Source organism: Microtus ochrogaster, chromosome 24 (genome assembly GCF_000317375.1).
Source record: "Microtus ochrogaster isolate Prairie Vole_2 chromosome 24, MicOch1.0, whole genome shotgun sequence".
NCBI lineage: Eukaryota > Metazoa > Chordata > Mammalia > Rodentia > Cricetidae > Microtus > Microtus ochrogaster.
In genome coordinates, this window is record NC_022024.1 from 33164015 (window position 1) to 33174057 (window position 10043).

The 10043-nt window shown below is 44.9% G+C and overlaps 1 pseudogene; it reads right to left on the reverse strand.

The window, feature by feature from the left end:
- Positions 1-9144: 9144 nt before the first annotated feature.
- The window catches only part of LOC101987429, a 1844-nt pseudogene continuing 945 nt past the window's right edge, over positions 9145-10043 (reverse strand).

A 10043-nucleotide genomic window follows, 5' to 3' on the forward strand; every position in this document is an offset into this window, starting at 1 on the left:
GGAGTGGGGCGGAAGTTAAGGGAGTGGGGCGGAAGTTAATGGAGTGGGGCGGAAGTTAAGAGAGTGGGAGAAGAAGGGAGTGGGCGCGGAAGTTAAGGGAGTGGGGCGGAAGTTAAGAGAGTGGGAGCAGAAGAGAGTGGGGGCGGAAGTTAAGGGAGTGGGGGCGGAAGTTAAGGGAACCCTCTGCTGACAAAAGCGTAGCAGGGTGCTTTCTGGTCTCCAGAATGCCACATAGTGCCTGCTGCCTGTATGTAATTATCATCTATATGCCAATGATCCCCACAGTTTTATCTCTGATTTAGACGTTATTCAAAAGTTCCATAATGCCAATCTATTAATTATTGCTGGAATGTTACTTCCATTTCTGAAGCTAAACTCGTTTCCCATTTCACACTATGGGAAATAAAGCAAAATGAGCTACAAATAACAATAAGTAAACAACCTCTGTGACTTTCCATTTCTGTATTTCAGGAACAATACTGCATTCTACCTGGTCACTTATGCTAGACATCTTGAGGTAAGTTTTTTAAAAATAATTCAGATTTAAATAATAATATTTTGTGTTGTAGAATATTATTTTAAGTTGTTTTTACATTTGTTTATGCTCTGGAACATTTGTTTAATGGCGTAAAGATGTGTTGCTTTTGTCTACGCTGCATTTGTTTAACTCTGGGAAACTGTGATTCTTTGCCTGGTCTAATAAAGAGATGAACATCCAATAACGAGGCAGGAGCAAGGATAGGCGGGGCTGGCAGGCAGAGAGACTAAACAGTGGAAGAACTGTGGAAAGGAAGATCAAGGGTGAAAGACTGGGAGTGGATGATGATGATGATGATGATGATGATGATGATGGTGATGATGATGATGATGATGATGATGATGATGATGATGATGGACCAGCTACCTGGCAAGCCACAGAGCCAGTGACGCCAGAAGAGCCAAGTGAAGGTAAGATACACAGAATTGAGAAAAAGAAAAAGCCCAGAGGTAAACGATTTAAGGTAAAAAAGAGCTGGCTAGGAACAAGCCAAGCTAAGGCCAGGCATTCATAAGAGAGAATAAGACTTCAGATGTGATTTGTTTGGGAGCAAAGAGTCCAACAACATTGTGGTGTTCCAATGTGGGGTGAGAGTAAAAGAGAATCCAACTATAATTCTGTTGCTTTGGAGGTTATTCTGTGCCCCCTAGTCTCTCTTCATTTCTCTTGTCTAATCTGTCTGCCAAATCTTGATGAGCATATTTCTCTTGCTGGTTGAAGTCAGGGTCACCTGGGTTAACACTTGGTAACTGTCCACCGGTGCTACTCTACCTGCTTGCTTGTCCTATGCCCCAGAGTCATCCTTTAAAGTCATCGCTTGGGTAACCTTCCCCCTCCTTCACACCTCCCAGTTTCTCCTTCTGTCTTTAAAGGGAAGTGATATTATGGACACACGTTGGTAGGCTGTGGCACCTACCTCCATACGGAGAACTTAGGGAAGGATTCGGTTAGAAGCTGGCATGTGGATTGCCCTTATGGCTTTCCAGAAGGATCATGTAACAACAGATTGAAGGATATGGGCAGCAACCCTGTAATGACAGCAAGCAAGAATTCAGGACAGACTGACAACTTCAGAGCAACTGCATGCAAGTGTTGGGGGTAGAAAGGTTTTCTGTGTTTTTGTTTAATGTTTTACTCCTTTTTTTGTTTGGTTTACCCCTTTTTTTTTTTTAAACAACAAGTTTCACTGTATACTCTTGGCTGGCTTAAAACTCACCGCATAGACCAGGCTGGCCTTTAACTCAGAGATTTTCCTGCCTCTGCTTCTAACTCCTGAACTCTGGGATTAAAAGTAGCTACCACCATACCTATCCTATCTTGCTTCTTTTTTTTAAAAAAAAAAAAAAGATATGATTTCTATTCTGGGATCCCATACATTAGTTTGTGATCTCATACGTTATTTGTGATTTCATCATACATGCATACACACACATTCAGTAATCACATTCATCCCCTATTCTTCCCCCAACTCCTGGCCCTTCTTCTTCTCTCTGCTTGCTGACCAACAAGTGGGCTGTACTTTCTCTGCCACGCTTTACTTCCATATTACTTGCTGCAGACGCCCAAATAATGGAGCCAGCCCATCAGGGAACGAAAGATCCAAGACGGAGTCTTTTCTTTTTACATTGATGCTGCTTTGCTATAGCAGCAGAAGGCTTGCTAGCGCTGGGAACTGGGAATGAGGAGTTGGGTGGCATTGTAATGTAAGTGACAGTGTGAAAGTGTCTGAGGAGCCGACTTGAAGGAAGAAGACTTTGGGAAAGCTTATGGGAACGGGTTAGGAACAGCCTAGAGTGCCGACGAGAACGTCGACATTAGGCACAAGACTGATGAAAATTGGATCCAGTTGTTCTTGTTGCACTGTGGCAAACAGTCGAGCGACATTTTCCCATTCTCCGAGTCTTCGTGGGAGGGTAAGCGCAGAAAGACGGACTAGTTTATTTGGCAAAGGAGAGCTCAAAGGCTTCTAAGCACTCAGTGAGGTGGGCACTACCGATTGCATTTAGACAAATTTATCGTGGGGATCTGGAGCAAAGAGGGGGCAGACAGGAAGATTTGAAAAGCTTGTAACTTGGCAAGAAAAGTAATATATATTATATAAAGGTATTGCTAAGGAAGAGAGAAACATTTGCATTGAGAGAAGAGAAAACATGCCTTGAGGGTAGCTAAGCCTTCTGAAGGTCGTTCTACCCACCACAGGCTCAAACATTTTTTTTTTTTCCCAAAGACTTTGATTTCAGGGAAGCTACTTCCTCAGGCACTGTCAGAAGCACTCTGTGACTCCTTTTAGTTTTCATCCAGCAAAGTTTGCTCAAAAGGCCCTGCAGCCATGATTCAGGTGGGCCCTGGTAGAGCTCACTCTGACAGCAGCCCTTGGCATTGTCCATGGGATGCTGGTTTTGCAGGAGGCATGCGTTAGAGTTGGGGGGGTCCCTGAAACCTCTAACAAAGTTTCTAAGGAAACCCTGGCATCCAGACAGTCTTGTTGTATGGTTGGTGTCCTGAGGGTAGTCCCTGATAGGTCTCTGCTGTATAGGGGTTTACACATGAAACTGCCACTCCCGTGGAGAGCCCAGGGAGATGCAGGGCCAGAGACATAGAATGCAGACATTGGTGCGCAGAGTTAGCTAGAGTAGCCAAGTGGGCTGAAATAAAAACCGCCAGAGGGGAGGAGCTATCCAAACCCTCCTGAGCCCACACCCTGCCACCGTGTCCTAGATAAAGGCACAGACATACAGAAATCAGTTTGCGACTTTGTATCTCAGACTCGCTTTGGTTCAATCCCTTGGTATTTTAGGGTCCTCTTCTTTAAAATGGGATGAATTTTTAGCCTGTGCCTATCCCGCTGTTGTTTTGGAAGCATGTAGCTTTCTATTTTGATTTTTAGTAAGAACTTATATCTGTTTGCCTTGTATCTCTGAATGCTGGACTTAGATATTTGGACAATATTGAAACAGTTAAAGGTTGGGGCTTTGGGGCATGGAGTTGATTGCGTTTTTGCATTGTAAGGTGACCTAAACCCTTGGAAACCAAGGCAGGTTCTACAGTATGGAAAAGTATCACCCAATACACAAATTAAAGGCTTGGTGACCATTCCATGTCACTCTAGGATGCTCTAGTGGTGAAACCTTGTTTCAGGCTTTTAGGTCACGGGGAATGTGTTTTCTAACAGGATGTTGGAACTTGACCCTTTCTTCTATTCTATTGTGTCCTGGCCATAAGACAATGGGTTTTTGTGATGACACATATTTCTACTGTGACATGCTGTCCTACCACAAGTCCCAAAGGAAAAGGCCAACGGACCTCCAAAGCTCAGTACTCCCAGTAAGCCTCTTCAGGTTACAAATTGGCGAATCTGGGTAGCTGTTAATAATAGAGTTGACCAACTTAGCTGGAAGTATACGTAATTTAACAGAATTTCTTTCATGTATGAAGCACTGTGGAGAAAAAGAACAATAGGTAAAAGAATGTTCCAACTTGATTACAGTAGATTATCCAATGGCTAAACTTAATGCTAACAAATCCTTGGGGTGGGTAGGAGTGACAGGCCCATGGTCAGTGTGGTTATTCTCGTCTCAGGGTTCCCAGTGAAGCCTCTGGGTTCTGGTAAATGCAGCGCCTACGCTGCTAAACAGGTGGATGGCAGGGAGTAGAATCCAGGCGATGGATCTCAGATAGTTAATCCACTTGTCTTTGGCCAATGTGATTAAAGGATTTTAATCAAGACCATTAACCAACCAGGATCAGTTTGCTGCTCGTATAAAAAGTACAAAGTGTGGGCTCCCTGAGAACGGTTCGTTGGTAAATAGATACAGTCTACATTTTTGGCGAGGCCGGGATGAAAACTTTGATGGGGTTATGCAACTGTGGCGAGATATTTTCATCTGTGGCGCTGGTGGCCAAGTCATCAGTGGAGTTAGCGTACTCCTTAGCAGGCAGACAGGCATGCTGGCACAAACAACACACGGGGCTGCAGACTAAACTGGGGAACGACAAAGGAATGGGATTTTGCAGCGTATTTATGTGAATTGCTTTTGCTATGTGTATCATATCCAGCTCTTGGATGAGGGCCATCCGATTTTCTGGGTTGAATTTAATGTGAAGGTAACAGAATTGGGTTCCTAAAGACAGGCTCTTTTATGACTTTCACAGTCTTGCTCAGACAATTTTTGTAATTCACTATTCTAGACAATAATTGTTTTCTGGTGGTGAAGTAACATTCTTCATTGGTTTGCCTTTGTGCTTTGAGGATCACAGGTGAAACGAAGCTGGAATAGTCATAAATAAAAGTCCTTTTCAGTTTTAAAGTACATAAGAAAGTAAGTTGTGTGTATACTTGTATGCATTTGGTGTATTCTGTATCTTAATCAAATTATAAGTGTATAGAGGAAAGTTGTGGAATTATGACAAAAGTTGCTAAAATTTTAAATTTTATTACTATTATTCTGTGGGGAGGGGAGAGGGAGAGAGGACAGTGGTATACCATAGCCTCTAGGCATGTGGAGATCAGAGAGAGCTTTCTGTGGTCGTTTTTCTCATTCCAGCTTTAGGTAAGTTCCAGGGATTGGTTTCAGGTTGCCAGGCCTCTTCTGCAAGCATTTTAATCAACGAAGCCAGCGGTTCTAAACCTGTGGGTCGGGCTCCATACACCAGACATCCTGCATAACAGGTATTTACATTATGAGTCATAACTAGCAAAATTACAGTTAGGAAGTATTAATGAAAATGGGTTTTAGGTTTGTGGGTCTCTACCAGGCTTTTTCTTTTGGGCCACCAACCAGCTCCCAAATCATAACACGGAGATTTATTATTAGTTTTGAATGCTCAGCCTAGCTTAGGCTCCCTTCTGGCTAGCTCTTTTAACTTAGATTAACCTGTTTATTTTTATCTACCTTTTGCCTTGGGGCTTATTATCTTTCTCAGTCTGTATATCTGACTTTCACTGCTTCTCTATGTCTGTCTGTCTGTCTGTCTGTCTGTCTGTCTGTCTGTCATCTGCCTAGCTTCTTGTCCCAGGCATGTCGCTTGTTCTTCCTTTTTCTCCTGGAGCCTACTTTTCCCCTCCTATTTATTCTCTCTGCCTGCCAGCCCCTGCTCTCCTTCATCTACCTACCGACTGACCGACAATCAGGTGCCTTAGGCAGGCAAGGAAAAACAGACACAGCCCATCTTTACACAATTAAACACACATCCTTACATCGTTAAGCAAACGCAGCATGAGCAAAAGTAACACAACCGTTACAGGGGTTAAAGTAATTTTCTGCAGTGTAAAAAAATGCAATACATCTTTGCTTAGTTAAAATAATTTTCCACAACGGGTCACCACAACATGGAGGACTCTGTTGGAGGGGTTGCAGCATCAGGAAGGTTGTGAACTGCTGCACTAAAGCCATCGCTCCAGTCCCTGTGACCATGCAATTCTACAGTAACTTTCAAGATTTGTAACCTGAGTGTGACAAGAAGCCCAGGGCCCCCTCAGGTGCCTCCACTGCCTCGCATCCTCCATTCAGGTCCTCATGCTTGTACACAGCCCTTTACCCACTGAGCCATACCCTCAGCCCCATTTTTCTTTTTTGTGCTGTGTAAAATCGTGTTGAGGCTAATATTAAGGCACTGTAGGTTAGCTAGAGTGGGGCTCGAGCCGCTACCCTTTCTTATCTTATCTGACCTAAAAGAAACTGAGCTAGACAGAAGTCAAGTTCAGTCACTTAATACTAAGGTGCCAGAACCCGGATTCCACACAGCTGTCAAACTCAGTCAGGTCTAGAGCACGTAGCCAGCACAGAACCCTGTCTGCTGGTCATCCACCAGCACCTACGGCTCTAGCCAAAATGAGCGTTAGGGCGGTCATGTTGGACAGCTGTAGATTCGGGAGAGTGGAGGGTGGGGGGAAAAGAGTTCGCAAAGCCCACCATGAATAGCTGAGTGAAGAGGCACCGAGCCACAGTGACCGTAGGCAAGATGAGCCTTAAACAGACGAAAACTGCAGGAATGTAGGGAAGCAGGAACGGGGAGGCCACCCACGTCACTGTTCTGTCCAAATCCATGTGCAAAACACTTCTGTGTAGCATACAGAAAGAAAATCCCTATGTGTGAGATGTCTAGATCTGTATTTATGCACCCCTATATCTACACACATACACACACACACACACACACACACCTATTCTACTCTTTGAAAAGGGTCTTCTCCTACTAGCAAACTGTTTTATCCTAACCTTAGAACATAAAGCCTTATACATCCTGCTGTGCTTGCTTATTGGCTCCCGTGTGCCACGGTGCCTAGAGAAGTTCATTGTAAATATTTGGAAGGCGATGACTTACCGACTAAATGAGTAATAACTTTCCCCCTTTACGTTCCATACCACACCGAATCTTGGATCATTTTTGAATGTGGAAAAGGGAGGCTTTGAGGGGAGGGGCAGAGAGCCTCTGAAAGGCCGTGGGCATAGCCAAGTGTTCTAGGACTTCTGTTTCTGCTTCTCATGAAATGAGGTAGACAAAGTCCGTTAGGATCTAGCACCGCTGATGCGTCCAACGGTAGAGAAGAGCCAAGAGGAAAAGAAGCCAGTGAAAATACTCATTCTTTCTGTCAACCCCGTGTTCGCATGTGCGAGAGTGCGTGGCCCAGCACGTAGGCACGAACATTTATCAATGTAGTATTTCTTTTGTCTATTTGTCTAGTCAGCTCAAATGGGTAGACTCGTGTTTTGGCTCCTAGAACCAAACCAGACTCTGGCTCGCTCTACCTGTGAACTTGGGCAAAATGAAGTGGTTTAAATTTCTGAGAACAAATAACTCAGCTCTAGGAAAAGGCCGTGGTTATACAAAACCCGCTCATTTCTTTCTGCTTCTGTGGGTTTGGTGTCTCTGTGAAAAGGAACAGCAAGTCAGAGAAGGACAGCGTTCAGCCATGTGTGACTTGCGGCATCTCCCCTTTAGTGCTATCAGGACTGCTTGAACTTGTAAATCCTACAGAGTTAATGCTTCTAAACCACGTTGCCCTTTGTCCGGCAAGCGTGTGGAAAGAGCTGGTATTGGCGTGGAAGAGAAAGCTGACCTTGATTATATTCTCGTCTCCCTTCTGGGGCAGTGAGATATCACATTATAAAAGGGGCAGAGTCAACTCAAGTAGGTCGTGGACGTGCTATCCTTTTGGACATTTTGTTCTACTTATTCTACCATCCTTTTCCATGCTTCTTGGGTTTTTTCCAAACAGTTAGGCCATGGAAAACGGTGTTGCTGGTGCCACCCCCACTTCCGGCAGAGATGCACCGTTCCCAGTGAATTTATTTTCATTGACTGGAGACAGTATTTGCACCAGAAACATATATGTATAGAGATGAATAAATCTCTCCTTTATACTTTCCTTCCTCGTGGGACCTTCTTTCTGGTAGACAAGTGTCCTAGCACGGAGTTACAGCTCCAGACTAAACCATTTTCAATTGGTTTAAAAGTAGCCCCAAGCTGGTGGTGGTGGCACACGCCTTTAACCCCAGCACTTGTGAGGCAGAGGCAGGTGGATCTCTGAGTTTGAGGCCAGTATGGTCTGTACAACAAGTTCCAGGACAGCTAGAGCTACACAGAGAAATATTGTCTCAAAAAAAAAAATCAGGAAAAAAGTATACCCAAGCAGAAATCTCACTATTATGCCCTTTTCCTTTATCAAGAACAAAACGTCCCGAAGTCTTCTCTATCTAGGTCTTTTATTTTGTTTTTAAGATTTTTGTGTGTGTGTTTTAAATGTGTGGTGTGTGTGTGGTGTGTGTGTGGTGTGTGCGGGGGGTGTATGAGTGGGTGGGGGGTGTTGAGGTGTGAAGATTTTTTTGTGTTTCAAATGTGGGGTGTGCGTGTGTGGTGTGCGTATGGGGTGCGTGTGTGTGGTATGTGTGGTGTGTGTGCAGGAGGGTGTGTGTGTGTGTGTGTGTGTGTGTGTGTGTGTAGGGGGTGTTGGGGATGGGGTGAGTGGAAGTGGGAATATGGGGAGTGGTGTGTGTGTGTGTGTGTGTGTGTGTGTGTGTGTGTGTGTGTGTAGAGCGTGAAAATTGTTCCTTTGAAAAATGTCATAAAAGCTTACTCGGTTGTATTACCACGCTCCTGCACCCACATAATATTTGTGGGGTAATCGTAATTCCTTAACCAAAAGATAAGAACTAAAGTCTGGCAGGGACCGATTTAAGATCAGCACTCACGTACCAGGGAAGCAAGAGGATGTTTCACATTCCTATGCTTATCCTCACTCTTTATCTTTCCAACTTAGCAAAACCACGGCTGCTTGCCCAGGTCCTGGCTGATCTTGTTAATCTGAACATTTCCTTGTTTAGTTTGTCTGCGTGTTCCTGTACTTCTTTATTTAGTTCTTAATACAAGGTCTTTCTCTGTAACCCAGGAGGGCCTCAAGGTTCCCATTTTCCTGCCTCACCTCTCCGACTGGAATTACAGTTGTGTGTGACTATGCTTGATGCTTTATTCTTTTTTTTTTTCTTAAAGCTTTTACTTTGAGACATCATGGAAATAAACCATACAGGGACACATGGAAAACACATGATCATAGAGTGATGTTAACATGAAGCATCAGTGATTGTCAGCTAACGGTGAAGCTGAAGTTCTGGGAGTTGGACATGATCCAGGGGCTGGAAGAATAGATCAGTATTCCTCTCCTTCTTCCTCACCCTCTCCTTCAACAGAATCCACACCAACCTCCTCATAATCCTTCTCCAGGGCAGCCATGTCTTCACGGGCCTCAGAGAACTCCCCCTCCTCCATGCCCTCACCCACATACCAGTGCACAAAGGCACGCTTGGCATACATCAGATCAAACTTGTGATCTAGGCGAGCCCAGGCCTCAGCGATGGCTGTGGTGTTGCTCAGCATGCACACAGCTCTCTGGACCTTGGCCAGGTCTCCACCAGGTACCACAGTGGGAGGCTGGTAATTAATGCCAACCTTGAAGCCAGTGGGGCATCAGTCCACAAACTGGATGCTGTGCTTGGTCTTGATGGGGCAATGGCAGCACTGACATCTTTGGGAACCACATCACCATGGTACAGCAGGCAGCAAGCCATGTATTTACCCTGGCGAGGGTCACATTTCACCATCTGGTTGGCTGGCTCAAAGCAGGTACTGGTGATCTCTGCTACAGAAAGCTGCTTATGGTAGGCTTTCTCAGCAGAGATGACAGGGGCATATGTGGCCAGAAGGAAGTGGATGTGAGCGTAGGGCACCAGGTTGGTCCGGAATTCTGTCAGATCAACATTCAGAACTCCATCAAATCTGAGGGCAGCAGTGATGGAAGACACAACCTGGCTAATAAGGTGGTTAAGGTTATGCTGTGGGACAATGGTCTGTACCCTGTCACTTGTATTTTAAATAAACGCTGATTGGCCAGTAGGCAGGCAGGAAGTAGAGGTGGGGTGACCAGGCAGGAAGTAGAGGTAGGACAATGAGAATTCTGGGAAGCAGAAAGTTTCAGTCTGCAGTTGCCACCCAGACACAGAGGAAGCCA